Here is an 8,380-nt window from a genome sequence, read left to right on the forward strand (position 1 = left end):
GATTTCATTGGTTGAGTGGTTGAGGTAAAAGTGGTACTGTAGGATTATGTTAGGACGGTGATTTTAGGTATTAATTCAACGCCGACTAATACATATAAATAATTACTCGAGAGAAAAAAAACAATTTAAATCACTTTAAATTAGCGACTTTTTTCCTATGGAGTCCCACAGGGATCTATACTTGGACCAGTCTTGTTCCTTGTGTACGTCAGCAGGCTGAACTCATCGCTCCTGAGAGTGAAAATGGTCCAGTATGTTGACGCTGCATTAAAGCTCCAACAAAACTTGAATTAGAAATCAATTTTCTTTTTAGAACTGAATTCATGTATTCAGTTTTTTTTATTAAATCTGAGGACCAATAACTCCAAATCGAATGCACTAAATTTCCTGTTTGCGGTAAAGAGAGATTGAGGGATCGCGCTGCTGTGATGGCGGACGATGTCCTCATAGAGGAAACTGATTCCACCTAGTTCCTCGGAATGTACCTTGATCGAAGTCTGACTTGAGACAATCATATTTGAAAGTACCTGCTCAAAGGTTTCTTCAGGCATTTATGCTATACGGAACCTTTCAAAATTTTGCTCCCGGGATGTACTAAAAATGGCCTACTTTGGCCTTGTACACCCCCATCTAACGTACTAGTTGAGGCTATGGGGCAGCTGTTCTAAATACAAATTTGAGCGAGTATTTAGAAGTCAAAAGAAAGCTGTCCGCATCATTTCAAAATTGAAATCCCGAAATTCATGCAGAGATGCCTTTAGGGAGCTGGGATTGCTAACTTTTCCCTGTCTCCTACATCCTCGATGTCCGCCCTGTTACTGCCGATTTAAGTGCGAGTTGGTCCGGGGCAAGGACGTCCATCAATACGGGACAAGAGGCAGGGACAACCTTCGGTTACATCCGCACAGAACAGCCGTATTCAAACGTTTTGCCATTCGAGGTTGGTGTTAAGTTTGATCAAACAAACTCCCTGATGAAATCAAAAATTTGAATGAACCAACAAAATTTAAAGCTCGATTGAGACACTTTTTGGTGTCGAGGGTGTTTATTCGGTGGAAGAGTTTATGATGAGCCGCTGGGATGAAATTTTAAAGTAATTCGATCATCCTCTATTTCTGGTGGTAAATTTTAGAAGAGTTTTAAACGTATGGCTGTAAGTATGTATGAGTCTTAGGAATGAGTGTGGACTGTGTATGAACGGGTATGAATGGGGGCAATTTAAAATAGATATACATATTTTCTAAATAATTTAATTTGACGATTGTATGCAATTTTTATAATTGTTGACACAATAAAAAGTATTATTATTACCTCCGGTCGGAATATACCTAGGAAAAGCTCTACTGATTCAGATTTTGACGATTTTGGATTTCACTGGTTGAGTAGTTGAGATAAAAGTGGTACTTAGAATTATGTTTAGAACATTGATTTTAGGTATCAATTGAACGCCGACTAATACCTATATAATTATCAAAGAAAAATTTAAAAAATCGCTAATACACCGGAAAAACTCTACTGATAAGAAGTTCCGACTACTTTGGATTTCACTGACTGAGGTATTATTTCATTTTCCTTAGTATATTCCGATCGAAGTGATTTTTTTTTTTTCTAGATTATTATATATTTATTAGTCAGCGTTGAAATTAATCTCTAAAATCAATGTCCTAACATAATTATAAGTACTACTTTTACCTCAACCACTCAACCAGTGAAATCCAAAATCGTCAAAAACGAATCAGTAGAGAGCTTTTCCTTTTCTTCGGTATTTACCGACCGGGAGTGATTTTTTTCTCGATAATTATATAGGTAGTCGAGTACAGTTTAATGATAACAAAAACTCGTCGTCCTAACTCAATCGAAAATACCACGTTTACCACAATAACCGAAGTCCGAAGTAGTTGAAGTTCTAATCATTAGAAGTTTTCAGGTGTATTTTATTTCCGACCGAAAGTGATTTTTCCGATAATTATATGCTCGTCTACAGTGTAATGATACAAAAAATTGTCATTATAAATCATTCATAAATACCTCAATCAATGAAATCCAAAGTGCCCGAACTTCTAATCAGTAGAGTTTTTCCGGTGCATTTTCCGACCGTTAGTTTGATCTGTACCCGAGCAACGCTCGAAAATCGCCCTTCTTTTCTAAAGGGTTTTCGAGGCCGTCAGTGGCCCAATATCCCCGAAGGGTTATTTCATTTTCTTCACAAAATTATATTTGAGTCCAATTATACGCTTGAGTGAAGCTCTGTTTTGTTCTTTTTCTTTCTTATCCAGTGAATCCAACATCACTTTGGTGCCTTCTACTCGCCAGAATCGAACTTCGTAAAGTTTCTGTAGCTATACAAGGAAAATTTGTGGTAACTAGAGTTTGCTGTGAGAGTTTAATTTGCCTATTAACATCTTTTCACTTTCTATAAGGCGTAGTTACTAAAGCTCCATATTTTTGGTATTTAACCTTTTACCAGTGAATTCATTGGCAAATAACACACAAAAACGTCCCCCGGATCCCCCGGTTTCGGACCACCCCCCCGAACGAAATTTCTGGCTACGCTACTGACTACAGTCTAACAATGTCGTTGAAATTCCAATTTTCAAAACATAAATCAACACATTCACTATTATAGTGTAATTGTATTAGTGTGTGAAGAATGGAATAATCACCACTTTACTTTTAAAACCGATTAATGTTGTGATAAATATAAAATTTTATCTGAGCAAACTGGAATTGTTTCTATAAAACTAAAAACAATATTCAAAGATTTTTAGCCCAAAACTTACCAACAATAATATTTTTAAAATACTGAAGAAATTCAAATAACTGTGAGTGATAGTATATCATATATACAGGGTGTTTACTGAAGGTGTTCCAATATTGTAGTATTTTGTTCTAGGCGTAAAAATGAGCAAAATAACTTCATATGGAGGTATGTCCTAAAAACTTTAGTTTTTCCATCTATCTGTCTGCATGTGATTTTTACCAAAAAGTTATCTTTTATACCAGTAAAGATAAAGTTATGCAACTTTGCAGTTGTGTTGATCTTTTGGATACCCATTTGATAAAAAAGTATGAAACAAATTATCTTTACCCGTTTCAAAATTGTAGCCAATCATAAATTTTGATGTTAAATTCCACAAAATCGAAACCCTGTATAAAAATTTTACAGGAATATATAAAATCTTGTAAACTTTATTCTAAATGTAACAGTGGTTGGTTCATTATAATCGAATAAAAAACAACTGATTAGTACTACCAAACATAATACCATGTTTTACAATATTACACAACAGGAAGTATAGTTTTCTAAACTGTTTTACTTTGAACAGCTGATTTAAAGTCAATAAGCTGATTAATGTGAATTATGTTTCTGGCATTTTTTGCATTTTACTGATAACTAACTTAACCTATTAATAAATGTTATTTGTTTTTTTAATTTGACTTCATATTCCATGAGTATAAAATGTTGTATAACATGTTCCTTTGTACAACTAATAAATTTAATTTATAATTAATAAATTGCTATTTGTTTTTTTTTTAATTTGACTTTCCTATTCCCTGAGTATGTAATGTTGTGAAACATGGTATTATGTTTGTTAGTACTAATCAGTTGTTTTTATTCGATTTTAATGAACCAACCACTGTTATATTTATAATAAAGTTTACAACATTTTAATATTCTTGTAAAATTTCATACAGGGTATGGATTTTGCGGAATTTAACATCAAAATTTATGATTGGCTGCCATTTTGAAATGGGTAAAGATAATTTGTTAATATTGTTTTCTCAAATGGGCATACAAAAGGTCAACACAACTGCAAAGTTTAATAACTTTATCTTTACTGGTATCAAAGATATAACTTTTTCTGTAAAAATCACATACAGACAGATAGACGGAAAACTAAAACTTTTAGCACATACCTCCATATGAAGTAAACACCCTGTATAATAATATCAAGATCAGTGGTGTATACAGGCTCTGAGTTTGGGTAGAGTCAAAACCATAATGTAATGGAGGGGGGAAATGAAATCAATCTCTTCTTTCTAAACATATTTTGTAAAGATACAAAGCATTTTTTCTGCCATTAATATATTTTTGATATTTTACTTAGTATTGTGCATTTTATATATGAATATTAAATATTAACTTTATACTTATTATATTATATACATGGTACTATCTACTATGTTTCTGATGAATAGCTTGAAACGCAAATTTACTTTCTCTACTTTCATATCAGTGTAAGTTCTCTCTGGGAATACATCTGAATGGAATTTCAGCTGTTATAAAATTTAACAAATGTAAATATAAGCAAGGTGTTTGTTTGATTAAATAACCATTGGATAATGTCCGAAAATGAATTAAGTGTGCACAATTTTTTAAATATTGAAGTTAGTAGTTAAACATTAAACAATTACCTATGTAAAAGTGGTTTTGTATGTTTCCTTTCTCAGGCCATCTTCCTGGATACGCCACTTTCCAAGTTAGAGATAGTTAATCATTCTGTATATTTGTAAAAAATGTCTTTTATTACCTTCCATTTTTCAATGTTGTGTTACCAGTAAACTTCCCTTCTATATAAACTATTCTTTGTAACTATTCTTTTCTCCATAAATAAACATTTTATGTGCAGCAATTTGTGTTAATATTAGGATAAAATTGCATACAGAAGTATTGTTTACTATATTTGAACAACATTAGTTTTGTATATTGTTTATGTACGTAACTGTTTATGATTTAGTTTTGTTTATTTTTTAAAGTAATTACAGTTCTGAATGCAAGAATCATAGTTTAAAAAATCTTCCATTCTCTCTCAGAATTAAATTAAAATTTATTATTGAATTTGAAATAAATATTTTCAATTGAATTTTAAATCAGTGTTTTTGTTTCTCTCCTTTAACCAATTTCTTATTTTAGAAGAATTTCGTTAAAGCCATTTCGTTGTAAAAAGAGCCAAGTTTTCAGAAGATCTTTTTAAAAGAACTTTATATTACTCCTATTTAACTTGATTTTTATCTCCTTATATATTAACTTGATTTTTATCTCCTTATATATTCAATCAAATTCAGTCTTTTATACTCCTCAAAGTTAGTAGCCTAGTTTCCATACTAACTAAAATAACTTCCAACAACTAAAATAATGTAAAGAAAGCAGTTTGTGCATTTTTATATAAATTAGCAATTTTATATAAACCCTTATTATAAAGCCATTTTTTATTTCTATGGCTTTGAAATTTTAAAATAATGTAGACATATAATTACTTTAATATAAATTACAATATATGGTCAAATATCTGTTTCTTGGATTCTGAATTAGAGAACCAATGTATATATTGTTATTATACAGCTTTCCAAAACTTTTGTAAAATAATAAATTTTACAATAACTGCCTTGTATTAAATATTTTGCTGTGTCCATAAAGTTGTGGCAGTTTGAAATATTTAATAATGATCCAGAACGTTTGTGAGATTTTATCTGTTGTTTGGTTTTATATGCAAGGAGTGTTAAATAAAAATAGACATGTGATTATGGAGATTTATGATGAAAGTGCAACAAGTGATGAAATGGTGCAAAATTGAGCTAAGCAAGCAGTGAAGAATGGACAAATTTGCTTGAAGAAAGTGGGAGGCCTTTTGTTATGAATATTGACTTGATTAGGAGAATTGATGAGAAAATTAAAGAGAAAACTCTATTCTCAATGATAATACGTTCAGATACATTTCTTCAATATTTGATAACTGTCTTTTACATGAGATTTTAAACTGAATGCTTAGATTATCACAACCTGTGTTCTTGCTGAATGAAAGATGCACAAAGGCAGAGTTCTAACATTTCCCTCCTGGTACTGCGATGAAAGAGAGGAGATTTTGAACTATTTATACCAACACATGAAACACAAGCTTGGTGGTAAGAATTTCTAATGTGACGCCGACATGAGACAGATACTACTGTCTTAACTAGAGAAATGTTTTTTTGGGAAGGTTTAGATAAGCTGGTCTGCTACAAGTGCATTAATTAAAAAAAATATATATATTTCAAAATGGTATTTACTTTCTGGTAGCACCCAATAAGTAGCTTGTGACATTTTTAATAAAATATTGCATTTAAATCTCTGTGCTTTGGATTTTTCAGCAGCAAAATACTGCATGGTGCTTGGCACTTGGTTGCATTTCCTATTTAAATAATGGAACTTATGCTAGTGTTAGTCCGTTTACAGCATATGGAAAACTTGTTTGAATTCTTTTTTTACATATAAATGTTCTATAATTTTGACATTTTTGGTTTAACATATTTTATATACATTTTAACTACTAAATTAAGGTGATAAGCATTTAAGATAAAACTCATAATTATTTATTTCTAATTTGGTGAACACTCTGTAAAAACCTATATACAAGGTGTCCCAGAACTCTCTACCAATATTTTCAGCTGTTAGTCCTAGATGAAACACAAACCAGAATATCATATTAAAACTTTCGAAAAAACTCAATAGTTACCTGAATAGCCTACCTTTGGTTTTTTATTCACTGAACTATTTTTAATTTGAGAATGGATTGTTATAATAAGTTGAAATTTGGTATATACCTTTATAACCTAAAGGCATACTTGCAGCAAAATTTTCAATTTTCTAAAAGACTTATTTTCAAAATGGCAGCTATCTAAAATCTTTATTTGTAAATATTGTAAAATTTGATAAAAAAGGCAGTTATTAAATCTTAGTTTGGCTATTTACTACAGATCCAACAATACCAAAAGTTCAAGAAAATCAGTAAATATAGGAGATAATGAATTTTTAATAAACCTAGTTTGAAATAATATCCACTGTCATTAAGTGATAGTATCATTTAAAGCAACAACAATCAGCTGTTTTAACTAGCTCCTCTAATCAGTTGATTAGAAGATTACAATGTTGAACTGTAATTATAATATCCTTATCTATTTCAGGGTTTTGGTTTATTTTGATTAAAACATATGAAAATACAATTTTATATAATCTATAAAGTAATAACTTTATTTAGATAAGCCTGCAAATAAAATACACAAATTTCCCTCTAACATTCCATAATATTTGAACGAATAGCTACAACAATTTCAGTAACTCTTGTAGTAATCTTAGTGAAAGCACTTTTGATGTAATATGATGAAACCCTGTAATAATTTGAATTGGAAGGACGCATATTTATGGTATTTATTACTTAAGAGGTTCTAAAGCTAAACAAAATTACCACTGGGTCTTACTTCAGGCTTAGCGTGTGAAGAAGCATTTCTGGTTCAAATCAATTATATTTGACATCACGTAGTTGAGTTTATGTTGTTGCCACGATCAAAAAAATATAGATGTACACTCAGTCTGAGAAGCCTACTTCAGTCAAAAGGTGTATACTTTCGGCTCTTCTGATCTAAATTATCCTCAGTGCCCTGGAAAGTCTTTTGGTCAAAAAGCATCTACTCCCATTCATAGTAATCTACTTCCAATCTAAGCTATTCCAAGCAGGTAGTAGCTTTTACCTTATTGTCACAATCAAGACAGTATACATGTGCATTGGTCTAAAAAGTCTGCTTTAGTGAAAAGTGTCTATTCCAGGTGTATTCTACTTCCAGTCTAGTATAAGGTATTTCTAGTGGCGGTAGTATGTTTTCAAATTTCACCTTTCTAGGGCAGCGAGATGTTAAAAAACAAATCGTTCTTCTAAGGACAAACCTATTTCATTTCCTGTGTGTAGTTGAAATTCATGAAAATGTACTTTGTCTGTTCAGAGCATAAGGCCTTGTTTTTTAAGTTTCATTATTCTAGGCCATCAGAAAGTTGAAAAGTGAATTTATAATTTTTTAGAGGATGTAACCTCATACCCTTTGGTTGATTGATCTTTATAAAAATACTTTTGTTTTTCTATGTAGGCCCGTGGGTGTTAAATTTCATTTTTATAAAACAAAGCGAAATTATAGAACATAAATATAGTGGTTGATCTCCATGAAAATGTGGGGTTTTCTGTTTAAGTGATGATGTATGCATGTTTTTAATTTCACCTTTCTAGTACAGTGACAATTCAAAAATAAAATTGTAGGTCTAGGGGCTGCGATCCTATTTTAACCCTGTGGATGTTTCATCTTATGAAAATACATAAGTTTTCCTTTTCGAGTCATGAGGCACATGTGTGCCAAATCTTAACTTTAATAAGTCAGTGAGAGATTTGCCTGTTACATTTACAGAGGTGACTGACAATTTTGGAAATGGAAATTGTGTGAAATATTTGTAATGTAGTGGCATATACATAATTTTCAGAAATATAATATTTTTTTAGTGGAATTAAAATAATTCTAAATTTAATATTTCAATAAAATATGAATAGTTCATCAATTAAATTATCTAAATTCAAGCTTT

This window comes from Homalodisca vitripennis, unplaced genomic scaffold (genome assembly GCF_021130785.1).
Source record: "Homalodisca vitripennis isolate AUS2020 unplaced genomic scaffold, UT_GWSS_2.1 ScUCBcl_7287;HRSCAF=14903, whole genome shotgun sequence".
Taxonomy (NCBI): Eukaryota; Metazoa; Arthropoda; class Insecta; order Hemiptera; family Cicadellidae; genus Homalodisca; species Homalodisca vitripennis.